This window comes from Miniopterus schreibersii (assembly GCF_964146895.1).
Source record: "Miniopterus schreibersii genome assembly, chromosome: 14".
Lineage (NCBI taxonomy): Eukaryota > Metazoa > Chordata > Mammalia > Chiroptera > Miniopteridae > Miniopterus > Miniopterus schreibersii.
In genome coordinates this window covers 24404768-24418337 of record NC_138114.1, presented here as the reverse complement: position 1 = coordinate 24418337, position 13570 = coordinate 24404768, and positions in this window count along the sequence as shown.

The window sequence follows — 13570 nt, the reverse complement described above, 5'->3', positions numbered from 1 at the left end:
TTAATTTCCTCTATGAGCAAATTCTATAAAATGTTTTACAATTTTACCCATAAACTCTTCTGTCTGTATCTCCGCTAGATATCACCAATGCAACAAATTTAACAATTATTCCTTAATATCATCCAATACACAGCCTATGTTCAAATGTTCCTGGTATCTTAAAATACATTTTTGAATCAGAGTCCAAACAAGATCTGCATATTATATTTGGATATATGTCCCTTAAATATAAAAAACAGAACTTACAGACCTAAAAAGAGGAATATCCAAGTCCATAAAAATAGTGGGAGAATTTACATGCTTCTTTCACTACGCGATAACGTAAGCAGTAAAAATCCATCCATGTACAGTTTTGGTGGGAATGTAAATTGGTACAGCCATTATGGAAAAGATTTCCTTAAAAAATTAAAAATAGAACTACCATATGATCCAGTCATCCCACTCCTATATATATTCAAAAGATCCAAAATTAGTTTCTGAAAAAAGATATCGGCACTCCCATGTTCACTGCAATGTTATTCACAACAACTAGATATGGAAACAGCCTAAGTGTCTGTCAGTGGGTGAATGGGTAAAGAATATGTGTTGTATTTATACAGTGGAATATTATTTGGCCATAAAAAGGAAGAAAATCCTGCCATTTGTGACAACATGGATAAACATGGAGGGTATTATGTTAAATAAAATAAGCCAAATCGAGAAAGACAAATATATATGGTATCACTTATATGTGGAATCTCAAAAAGTCTACCTCCTAGAAACAGAGAGTAGAATGGTGACTGCCAGGGGCTGGGGTAGGGGAAATGTAGAAATGTTTATCAAAGGGCACAAACTTTCAGTTATAAAATAAACAAGTTTTGAGCATCTGATATACAGCATGGTGACTATAGTTAACAATCCTGTACTGTATGCTTGAAATTTGCCAAGAAAGTAAGATAAAAGAAAAAAAATCATTAGCAATAAAGAAGATTGAAATAATAGGATTGATAGACTTGACCTAAAAGACATATGCAGAACACTCCACCCAACAGTGATAGTATTCTCATATTTTTAAGTGTACATGGAATGAATCTTAATTGATCACATGCTAGGCCACAAAGCAATCTTGACAAATCCAACATCATTGAAAACATACAGAATATGCTCTTTGGTGGGATTAAACTAGAAATCAATAATAAAAAGAAAGCTAGAAGATACTCCAAATCTTTTGGAGATTAAGCAAATACATTTACATAACTTATGATTCAAAGAAGAAGTCATATGGAAACATCAGAAATATAATAACATGGGGGAATACTTTAATAAACTTGGTGGGGAGGTTTCTTGAGCTGGAAACAAAAAGCACTAATTATAATGGAAGCACTGAAAAAAACGACCACATTAAAATTAGAAATAAAAAGAGGAGTTTCTTTTGGAAGGAGGGCAGAATTTGTGACTTGAATGAAATACAAAGGGAACTTCTGGTGGGGGCTTGGGGGCTGGTAATGTTCTGTTGCTTGATTTGGTTACTAACATGAGTTTATTCACTTTCTGTTCATTCATCAAACTGTACATATGTGATTTATACTCTTTTCTGTATGTATATGAAATTTTACAAAAATTATTGTAAAGTATTATATCTATAAATAAATCTAACAAAAATATATAATTCTCTTCAAGAAAAAAATCTAAAACTAAATAAAAGATATAAAGGAAACCTGGAGACCTACACTATGTTAATAGATTGACAGACTTAGTAATGTGATGTCAAGGATGCTGATAGGCTCATCTAAAATTTTATATGGAGAAGCAATGACCTAAAATGAGTCCAGACACTATTTTGTCAGCTATTTTTTTTTTTTTTTATTGTGGGAAAATACACATAACATAAAACTTACCATTTAAACCATTTTAAAGTGACATTTCATTCATTCACAGTGCTCAGCAATCTTCATCACCATCTGTTCCAGAACATTTTTGTCACCCCAAAAAGAAATCCTGAAACTACTGAGTAATTAACCCCCATTCTCCTTTCTCCCCAGCTCCTGGAAACCAGTAATCTGCTTTCTGTTTCTGTGAATTTGGATATTTCATATAAATTATACCATATAGTATGTTGCCCTTTGTGTCTGGCTTATTTCAGTTAGCATAATGTCTTAAGGTTCATTCATGTTGTAGCAAGTATCAGAACTTTGTCTGTTAATCAGCTGCTGGCTTGCTTCCACCTTTTGGCTATTGTCAATAGTGCTACTGTGCACATTTTTGTATAAATTTTCATTTGAACACCTGTTTTCAATTCTTTTGGGTATATACCTAGGAGTGGAGTCATATAGTAATTGCTGAGTCGTATGGTAATTCTGATAACCTATTTAAAAACCAGTTTTCACAATGTCTACACCACTTTACATTTCTACTAGCAATATATGAGAACTCCAGTTTCTATACAAAGGAACTAGTTTCCACAACATCTACACCATTTTACATTTCTACTAGCAATATATGAGAACTCCAGTTTCTATACATCCTCATCAACAGTTAGTTTTGTTTTTGTTTCTAAATTATAGCCATCCTAGTAGGTACGAAGTGGTATCTCATTGTGATTTTGACTTACATTTCCCTAATGACTAGTGATATCAAGCATCTTTTCATGTGCTTGTTGACATTGGTATATAGTGTCTGGAGAAATGTCTTTATGTAAGTCCTTTGTCCATTTTTAATTGGGCTATCTTTTTATTGTTGAATTATAAGAGGATTTTACGTATTCTAGATGATAGACCCTTATCGGAGCGGAGATAGGATTTTCAAATATTTTATTCTGTGAGTTGGATTTTCATTCTTTTAGTGTCCTTCGATGCACAAAAGTTTTTAATTTTGATAAAGCCTAATTTATTTTTTTCTTTTGTTGCTTGTGCTTTTTCTGTCATCTGAGAAACCGTTGCCAAATCATAGGTTATAAAGACCCTTTACTAGTTTCCTAGGGCTGCCACAACAAAGTGACAAAAACTAGGCAACTTAAAACAATAGACATTTTATTGTCTCAAGGTTCTGGAGGGTTACAACAGAGCCATAGTCTCTCTGACCCCTCTGGGGGGAAAATCCTTCCTTTTCTTTGGCAGCTTCTGGTGTTTGCTGACAATCGTTGACAGTCTTTGGCTTGTAGATGCATCACAGGCCAACTTCTCTGTCTTCACGTTATTTTCCCTCGGTGCATTTTCTCCCTTTTTGAGGACACTAGTCATATTGGATTAAGGCCTACCCTCATAAGGGAATCATTTTAACTTGATGACCTTTATAATGATTCTATTTCCAAATAAGATCACATTCTGAGAGACTAGAGATTAGGATTTTAACATACTTTTGAGGGGGCAACATTTCAACCCATAACAGCTTCTTGGAGTGTCGATTGTTTCTCAACTGATGTACTAGTCCCAGGTGGCAGAAAGTAATTCATCTGTCTGTAAACATTTTTGAAAAATCCCTGAATGTAGCAACTTTTTTATTCTGAGAGATATCCTAGTTACGCAAAATAAAGGAAAGCTCTTTGCATTAGTCTTTCAGGGAGTGACTAAACAGGTCAAAAGAGACAACCACATTTTTTTAGAACAAGGTTAGCTCTGCTTCCCCAAAAGGCTGCTGTCTTCCAGACCACCACTGAGCTGGGGAGGAAGGAACGAGGCAAGGGTGGGTTAAAATGCCACTAAGAATTCCTGCCAGGTTTCGGTTGCCCTTTTCTTTTTAATTAAAATTTTTAAATGTTGACATTATTACAGTTGTCCCCCTTTCCCCCCCCTTTGCCCACCTCCACCCACTCCCACCTCCTCCTCCCTCTCCCTTGGCCTTCACCAAACTATTGCCCTTTTCATGAATGTTTTCTTGGTTGCTGTAAACCATTGACTATTTTCCAGAGTTCTGATAAAGCTGATTCTGCTAGTTTTTCAGTGTTTCTGTTTAGAGACAGGCTCTTGGAATTACTGTGCCATTTTTCTGACATTCCTCAAACACTTTTTTTTTTAAACCTCACCAGAGGATATTTTTTCCATTGCTTTTTCAGAGAGAGTGGAAGGGAGAGAGAGAGGGGCGAGTGGAGAAAGAGACATTGGTGTGAGAGAGACACATTGACTGGTTGCCTCCCGCACATGCCCTGACCAGGGCCAGGGATGGAGCCTACAGCTGAGGTATGTATGTGCCCTTGGCCGGAATCAAACCCAGGACCCTTCAGTCCGTGGGCTGATGCTCTAACCGGCTAGGGCCTCAAACACTTTTTAAGAAATAGAATAATATAGGGGCTTGTCATAACAGATGTTAAGAGTTGCTATAAAACCAAGGTAATGAGATAGTGTGGTTAGTGTTTCATGTTTTAGTGTGATTGATGGGTACCAATTCTTACATAGCATTTTGAATATATCAAATATTACATGAGGAAATATGTTTCATTCTAACTATTTGTGTTACCATTATAATTAGCTAGTTAATAATATTAATAATAGGCAAGGAGCAAAGGGAAGGCCAGACATTATAAGCATGCCCATCTGGGGAGCTTCATCAGGAAGCTGCAATTTCGCATCCCCAGGGAACCACCAATCTGTTCCCAGCAGATCACTGGGGGAAGGTACTGGACAAAGGGGAAGATGAGTGCATGTGCAGTGAGTCGAGGTGACACAAGGAAAATACTTGCCTACCAGGCTAACCTGGGAACAAAGATCATTAGCTAGAGGAGTGGAGCCAATGCAAGCCTGTGACAATTTGGGAATACATAATCCAAAGGCAAAGGAATTCTCTCTCTTGTTCCTTTGGCTTTGCTCCTGTTTCCTTGCACTCATCTATGTTCCCTCCATAACCATGTGGACCTCACACACAATGGGCAGCAGCTGGGAACAAAAGCTTAGCTGGCCTGATGCTGGACTGGACTGTGCAAATATGGAACGGAGGCTCTGAGCAGTGGCTTTAATTCTAGCTCTGCTGAAGATGGAATGGGACTTTTTCCTCGGGAGATGGGACCTTGGAAACTCAGGGGTTTAATTTCAGGCAAATAAATCACTCGTTCTCCCAGGCAAGTCTCAGAAAATTCCTTTTCTGGTGGCACTGCAAGAAGCCCACTTCATGAGCAGCAGGTGGGGACATGGAGGACTCCCCACTGATAACACTTGAACACTGAGAAATACACTTCTAGGTAACCATTGGATTAAGGATGAATTCAAAACAAATTATGAACTATCTAGAAAGTAACACAAGGAGATCACTTTGCATCAAAACCTGAGACTGCTGTAAAAGCTATACCAAGGAGTGAAAGTGTTAGCTTTAAATGCTTTCATTATTAAAGAAATATAATAATAATTTAAAAAAGAGTGGATTCATAATACACATCTTAAGAACACTGAAAAAGACCAACAATATAAATCAAAAGATGGAATTTTAACATGGGAAACAAAATTAATAACGGTAAAGCTCAAAAGATGTAAAGATAAATGCTTTCAAAATGGAAATGATCAATATAATTAAACTCCCCTTGATCCTGATTAAGAAAAAATAGAATAGATAATACAGATTTCGCTCAATTCTAAGAAGGAAGCAAACAGGATTCTGTGATGAAAAAGTAACTTAGGTGAACTGATGAAGGCAGTAGGTAGGGGGAAGTTATCTTAACCTAAGGATGAGAAGGACATTTGGGGTGGTGATGGGAAGATTTTGTGAATGAAAACGGGCAACATACTAAACATGACAAGCTCAGGAGAAGCCTGCGTGGCGAACTTACAAACTCAGAGACCTAAAGTGACTACCTAGAATGGTCTGAAATGAAAACTTTCTAACTGAAAGCAGTTCATGGCAGGTAGTAATGTCCTAGGGCAGTATTTTCCCTAACGAAGGTCAGTTTTCACCTTAACTGAGCCTGTCCGTTGTCTTTTTGCATCTAGGATAACATACCTGATAGCATGCCTTTGGAATAATGAAGTAATTTCCTTTTTTCCTGACCCCTCACCACACGAACCAGAGCTGAGACCACGAATTCCCTTCATTGTTAGTGTTGGGGTGTTAATTGTTGACTGTTAACTATCCTGTACCCGCCTCTGTAACAGAAGTATGTGTCCATCATTTTACTTTTAATCCAATCCCAGAGGTCCCCCCCACCACCCTTTGCTTTCTCCTGCCTCCTTAATCTATAGCCAATGGATTTCATGTAACCCACTTATACCTCCTCTTTTGATTGTAATGTATAAAATCAGGTGCAAAATTCTGTTTTCCAGTGCATTTTCTCAATCCATTGAGATTTTTGCTTTTTGGCAATTGTCATCAGTTTGACTCAAACTCATGAAAATTCTTACAGGCTTGGATGTTTCTTACATTGACAATCTCTAGGATATTCCTGAGGTCAAAAAGAGTGTGGTGTGTTCAAAAGAAATTCAGTTTCCATGTCTGGGACTCAGCATACAAGGATCATATGGGGTAGAACAATGCCTGAAGACATAAATGACGTCAGAGAATCTGTCTTTCCTTGCAAATAGCCACAAGTTGGCAACAAGAGGAAAAATAGGAAATATATCATATTATTAAGATATACACTGTTAAAAGATATTATATGCAGAGGCACACTGGATAATCAAGCTCTGGATAATATCTGAACACAATTTCAAATGGAGAACACCCTCCTCCCACCCCTTCTATGTAAATTTTCAACTCAGAATCCTATTTGCTTTGCTTATGTCATCATGGAACTTAACACAAGTGTTAGTCACTTCCTGGGCGGCCAATCTGCTAAGGGGCTAAATTGGATCCCCAGAAACCAAGAAGCATGTCAATAATCTCGGTGATTATTCATCATGCATTAGTGATGTGAATACTAATTAGTATTTGTAAAGTAGGAGGAGAAACAGGAGTGAAATGGAGGTTGATTTTCATTACCTGATAGTAACGAACATGTCACAACACTATTGTGAAGAATAACATCCGACTGTCCTTTCATCTTGTGATTTAAAGAAATGAGTCTTTACCTCGCTCTACATGGAAAGATTTGGAACAGATAAAGACAATTAATAAAATAAGGTTTCAAAAGAAATAACAAGAATGAAACCTCTACATCCACTTCTAGTATCTTTCTTAATCATCAGACCCCCATATACAAAGACTTATTCAAAAGATTCACCAGGATATTTTCAAATTTGAAAAAGTTAAAGCCCCCCGGCCAGGCATGGCTCAGCGGTTGAGCATAGACCTAGGATCCAGGCGATCAGGGTTTGATTCCCGGTCAGGGCACATACCCAGGTTTCCGGCTCAATCAATGACTCTCTCATCATTGATGTTTCTATCTCTCTCTCTCCCTCTCCTTTCCTCTCTCTCTGAAATCAAAGATATATTTAAAAAAAAAAAAAAAAGAAAAAGTTAAAGCCATTTACAGTGTATTTTTTCCACAGTAGAATCAAGGTATAAATCAGTTAAAAATATATAACTAGAATAATGTCAGCTGCTTGATGAAACAATTTCTAACACTAATTAAGTTGACAATTTAAGTGAAATAAATAAATTCCTAGAAGAATACAACTTTCCAAAACTGTCAGAGGTAGAAAATCTGAATAGCTTAGTATCTATTAAAAATATTTAGTTCATTATAGTAAAATCTTCCCCAAAGGAAACTCTAGGCCCACATATTTTCACTGGTAAATTCTTGCAAAAATTTAAGGAAAAAAACCAATAACCCATAAATCTTGCACAAACTCTTCCAGAATACAGATGAGAAAATTCTTTTTCTAATGCAACTTTTATGAGACCAGTATAACCACAATTCCAAAACCTGACAAGGACATTACAAAAAAGAGAATTATGGACCAATCTCTCATGAAAATAGATATAAACATCTTTAACAAAATAGTAAACAATCCAATCTAGTGATAGAGTTTAGTCTAGAAATGCAAGATTGCCTTAACATTTAAAAATTAACACAACCATATTAACATAAAAAAAGGAGAAAAGTTATAGGAGTATCTTGCTAGATGCAGAGAAGCAATTTGACAAAATTGATCTCTCCCTCATTTATTATATATTAAAAAACTCTTTGCAAACTGAGAATAAAAGGCAACTTTCTTAAACAAGTAAAATAATATTACATACCTCCCTCTACCCCCAGCAAACATCATACCCAATGGTGAAATATTAAAACTTTCCTTCTAAGATTGGAAATGAGACAAGAATGCCACTGACTTTCATTCAATATTTTACTGGAGAACCTAGCCATTGCAATAAACTTCTTAAAAAGGTTTTAGGACTTGGAAGGAAGAAAAGAAACTTGTCATTATTAGTAGACAGTATGATTATATGCCAAGAAAATCCAAAATAATCTATAAACTATTTGAATTAATTAAGTCTGCAATGTTGCTAGATACAGGTCACTATTTAAAAATCATCTTATTTCTATAGTATTATTCACAAAAAAGTAGAAAATTATATTTTAAAACATACTATTTACAATAGTATCAAATATAAACTACATAGAAATAATTCTAACAAAAGATTTGCAGAGCCCTAACATTGAAAACTATAACCATCTTTGAGAAATTAAATATCTAAATAAATTTAGAAATAAAACTTTTAACATTTACAAAGTTCAATATTGTAAAGATGTCAATTCTTCCCAAATTAATCTATTAATTAACATAATCCCAATCCAAATTCTAGTAAGATTTTTTTTTTTTTTTGGAGAAATTGACAAGCTGATTCTAAAATTCATATGGAAATTCAAAGGGCCAAAGATATCTAAGGCAATTGGAAAAGAAGAGCAAAGCTGAATGATTCATTCTACCTGAGAACAAAACCCATGATAAAGCTATAGGAATGAGAACATATGGGATTGACACAAAGCTATACAAACTAACTAGAGAGACTGCACATGAATGGTCACCTGATCCATGTCAAAGACAATGATGCAATAGGTGAAAGAATAGCATTTTCAAAAAATGTTGCTGGATTAATTGGATATGTGGAAAAAAACCTGGAGCCCTACCTATACTCAAAAAATTAATTCCAGACCGAATGCTGACCTAAATGTAAAAATAAAACAATAAAGCTTTTAGAAGAGAATGTAGGAAGACATTTGCATTACCTTGGAGTAGATAGAGATTTCTTAAACAGGACATAAAAGGCCCTAACCATAGAGAAAAAAATCCCCATCCGTAAATCTGACAAAAAACTCATATATAGCATATGTACAAACTTTTACTAATCAATAAGAATAAGACAGACAACCCAAGAGAAAAATGACAAAAAGATTTGCACAAACACTTCACAAGAGGGTATGCAAAAATCCAGAAAACATGGGAAAAGGTGCGTCAACCTCATTAGCCATCAGGGACTTTTAAATTAAACCACAGTGAGATTATCATTACCCACCTCCCAGAAGGGCTAAATTAAAGTCAGAAAATTCCAAGAGTTGGAGAGGAGGTGTAGCATTTGGAATTCTTATACATTGCTGGTTAGTAAATTGGAATAACATTTTAGAATATCATTAGGCAATAGCTACCAAAACTCGAAACCGTTCCTACAATAGGATATCATTTACCTGAAGTACACAGAGGCAGGCCTGATCCATGGTGCTGGAAATCGGGATGATGGTTACCCTGGAGGAGGAGGGGTCGAGTCGATGGGAATATGAATGAGTGTCCTAGGAAGCAGGGAATTGTTCTGTTTCTTGATCTGGATGCTGGTCATATGAGTGTATCTAGATGTGAAAATTCATTAGGATTTATACTTATGACATGAAATTAGACTAGAAGGTAGAGACTAAAGAGCACTACTTATTTTTACCCTATCATAATGTTCCAAAGAAGCTATCTTTTTAACTCACCTATGATCTTTGCCTTAAGTTGCCTAGTAAAACATATATCTTAGCATAGCCTAGAAAATGACTACTGTACTGTCACAGGAGGCTAGTGGTGGGAGGGAATCCTTCTTTATTTCCCAATCAGAAGAATTATTTCTATAGCCTATATTTTATTTTCAAGTTCAGTGCTCTCCTGCCTACAGTTATAAGTTCTCTCCTTTTCCTCTAAAAATAAATCTAACTTTTGCCTAAACTAGTAGAATAAAATTGCCTGTGTATTCTAGGTCCTAGAAAACAGACCCTATTTTGACAGAACATCAGTTCCATAATTTATTCTTCACATAGTTACATAATTCAAACTCATTATCTAACAACCCCTCTATTTAACTGTATCTCTTTCTGTATATTTTATTCCATAGCAACATGCTTTCTCGCTCTCCCACAACCATTTCGCTTAGGGGAGATGTCTCAAAGGTTTTTCTCTTACGTTATAAACTATTGAGAAAGGAAAGGGCTTGAAGCCTTGTGAATAATAGTTATTTAGAATCTTCTAGCATAGCAGTCACTCATTGCTGATTCAACAATTCATTTTTGAGGGTCTTTTGGGTGCTAGCCAATGATCTAGGCACTAGAGATACAATGGAATAATGGTCTAGCATGTAGGTTCTGAATTTAGGTAGCCTGAGTTCAAATTAGTCACACTCCTCCTAATTTGTGGGGGTGGCAGATGGGGGCACCTTGCTGTAAGTTGTCTATTTTTAGCCTCTATATATGGCCTGCTCCCTGCAGACTCACTGGGGCTAACAGACTGCTGTGGGATTTAAGGCACTCTCCATGTTGCTTGGTGGTTGCCATGCCAACGAAATTTAACAGAAATTGAGTTTTCTAGTAGATTATTTTAGTGGAGGTTTTAAAGCCAGATTACAGCTCCAACTCTGAAGCTTAAATGAGGCAAGTGATTAGCACTGGTATATAGTAGGTACACCATAATACTGAAAAACAGAATGAATGCATGAATGCAATTAGTTGTATTAGGGAGCTGAAGATGTTGCAGCAGAGAACCAATCTGCTACTTAAAGTCAATATTTAAAGTCAGTCTGGAGCGAGTTTACTCCTACCCTCCCTAGATTTTCATAATTACCTGACACTGCGTGTGTGAAATGATTTGTCCGATTCCAAAGGACTGCCTCTGATCCTTAGGCCACTTAGGGACTCTGCAACCCAGGGGGCTCTGCCTGCACACAGCTGCTTGTTGCAGACATAGAAGAGGTAGACGGGGAACCCCTTGCAGGCCTTTTATGGGGGCGAGGAGCTTATTCACAGCTGAGAGGGTCAGTGCCCAGTCCTTCTAAGGATACCTTTTAGCAATCACCATACTTAATAAGTGCATTTATTTAAATAGCCTATCTAGTTTAAGAAAGCTGTGTTTGAAAGGCCATCCTCTGGCTGAAATGAGTGAATGTTATCAGATAAGCAGAGGGGCAGGGGAGCATCATGAATCTATTCAGTTCCCAGGTCTTTCAGCACGTATTCTCTGAAAACCCTGCCTGGTGAGTCCTTTGTATTAACGATTTGGCTTCCCTTCCCTTCCCTTCCCTTCCCTTCCCTTCCCTTCCCTTCCCTTCCCTTCCCTTCCCTTCCCTTCCCTTCCCTTCCCTTCCCTTCCCTTCCCTCCCCTCCCCTCCCCTCCCCTCCCCTCCCCTCCCCTCCCCTCCCCTCCCCTCCCCTCCCCTCCCCTCCCCTCCCCTCCCCTCCCCTCCCCTCCCCTCCATGTTCTTCCATTCCTCTCTCCCTCCCCCCTTCCTTCCAGTGGCAGTGAAAAGAGCAGTCTTTTGGAGTCAAAATTAGATTCAAATCCTTACTATCTCTGATGCTTATTTGTGGTGAGACATTCAGCAACTTTCATTACAACTTGAGCAGCATTTCTTCTTGTGCACAAGGGGCTACCAATGTCTGACTTGGATGGTTACGGTAATAATGGAGTGTTTCTCAAACCTTAGTGGGCATGAGCGTCACCTAGGGAGATTCTCAAGACCCACACCCAATGACTCCAATCCATTAGGTTAAAATGCAGGTTTCTGCATTTTAACAAGGTTCCCAGACTTTAAGGTCCTAATTTGAGAAATATTGCATATGGTTGTAAATGCTTAGTAGAATGAGATTTGTTGTAAATATTCAAAAGATGGGAGCTATGATCATTATTCACTCAGTACACATTTATTGAACAACTACTATGTACCAGGCATGAACAAGGCTCTGCAGATATGTCCCACTTAATTTAATTTACTATGAATTTAATTTGTCCTATATGTTTACGTTGTCCGATCCCACTGGTTGTAAGTTCTTGGAGGGTAAGATAAAGCAGCATGATGGGGCAGAGAACATAAATGTTAGAAGACATGAATTTTAATCCTGATTTTATCTACTATTTATATGATTTTAATCAAGTTATATTATCTTTCAGGACATATTTTCTTCACCAAAAATTGGAAAGTCAATGAGTTAGTGGTTAAAAGTCTAAAAGTTTGCAGTCCTGACTCTAATGCTTTCTAAGTGTGTGACCTCAGGAAGGTAACTTTTGAGCCTCAGCTTCCTCTTATATAAAAAGGGGATTCATTTGTTCAACATTCTTTCCTTCAATAAACACTTATCGAGCACTTTCTATGTGACCATTGGAGAGTAAGACAGGTAGGGCCCCTGACTCATGTAGCTTACAACTTAATACTGGACACAAATATTAAATAGGTAACTACACAAATAATCAATTCCATTGTAATAAATTTAACTAGCAGGAGCTACACTAGCCAGGGAGTGTCAGAAAAGACCTCCTGGGACAGGGGATACTGAGCCCTGAGGGATGAGTGGGCGTTACCCAGAAAGAAGGACCTGACATGGGAAGAAGCTGAACTCTTTTCAAGAAGTAAAGGGATACCCATGTGGCTAAAGCTGAGTGCACAAGGTTCCCCCACACCTCAGAGGTGTTGAAAGGATTACATGAGATAACAAAGTGCTTAGCACAGTGCCCAAAGCAAAGAAACATAATAATCACGGAGATAACACACCTTCTGGTTTGTGGTAGACTATGTTTGAAGAAGTACTGTGTGAACCAGTTTCTCAAATTAGCATTCATCAGTCACCTGGAGGGCTTTTTAAACCACTGGTTGCTGGGTCCCACCTCCAGAGCTTCTGGTTCAGTAGATCTGGCTGAGGTAGATCATCTGCAACTCTATTCTAACAAATTGCTGGGTTATGCTCCTGCTGCTGGTGCGTGTATGTATTTGTTATGCTTTTAGGGTGAGAAAAGGCCTTCGAAACCCCGCAGCCTTTCATTTATACAAGAGAGGGACTCAAGGACTCAAGAGAAAGTGAGAACGCCGCCTAAGAATGGGAGCAGCCTGAACCCAAGAGCTTTTCCTCTCAAGAGCGTATTTTTGGTGCACTTTGCCGGAAGGCAGGTGCAAGGCAGCCCCTGAGAGTGACCTACCATGTATTCTCCCTACACGGGCTAGACGACCAAGATGACCTGGCCCTCTATTATATGTACCTTACACATGCAAAATTTTCTTGCTGAATAAATTGATTTTTGGAATAAACATATTTTTGAGAGTCATGAGATGAATTCAATGAAATATAATCTTTTCAAAGAGAATGTACTGCACCACAATTGCCTATCAGGCTTTATGTGGAAATGAGTACCATATTTGCTCCCCTTATCTTTTCTGTTTTTTTCTTATGTGGGTAAGCACCTCTCTTGTGGTAATAATATTAATAACAAAAACGGAAGTG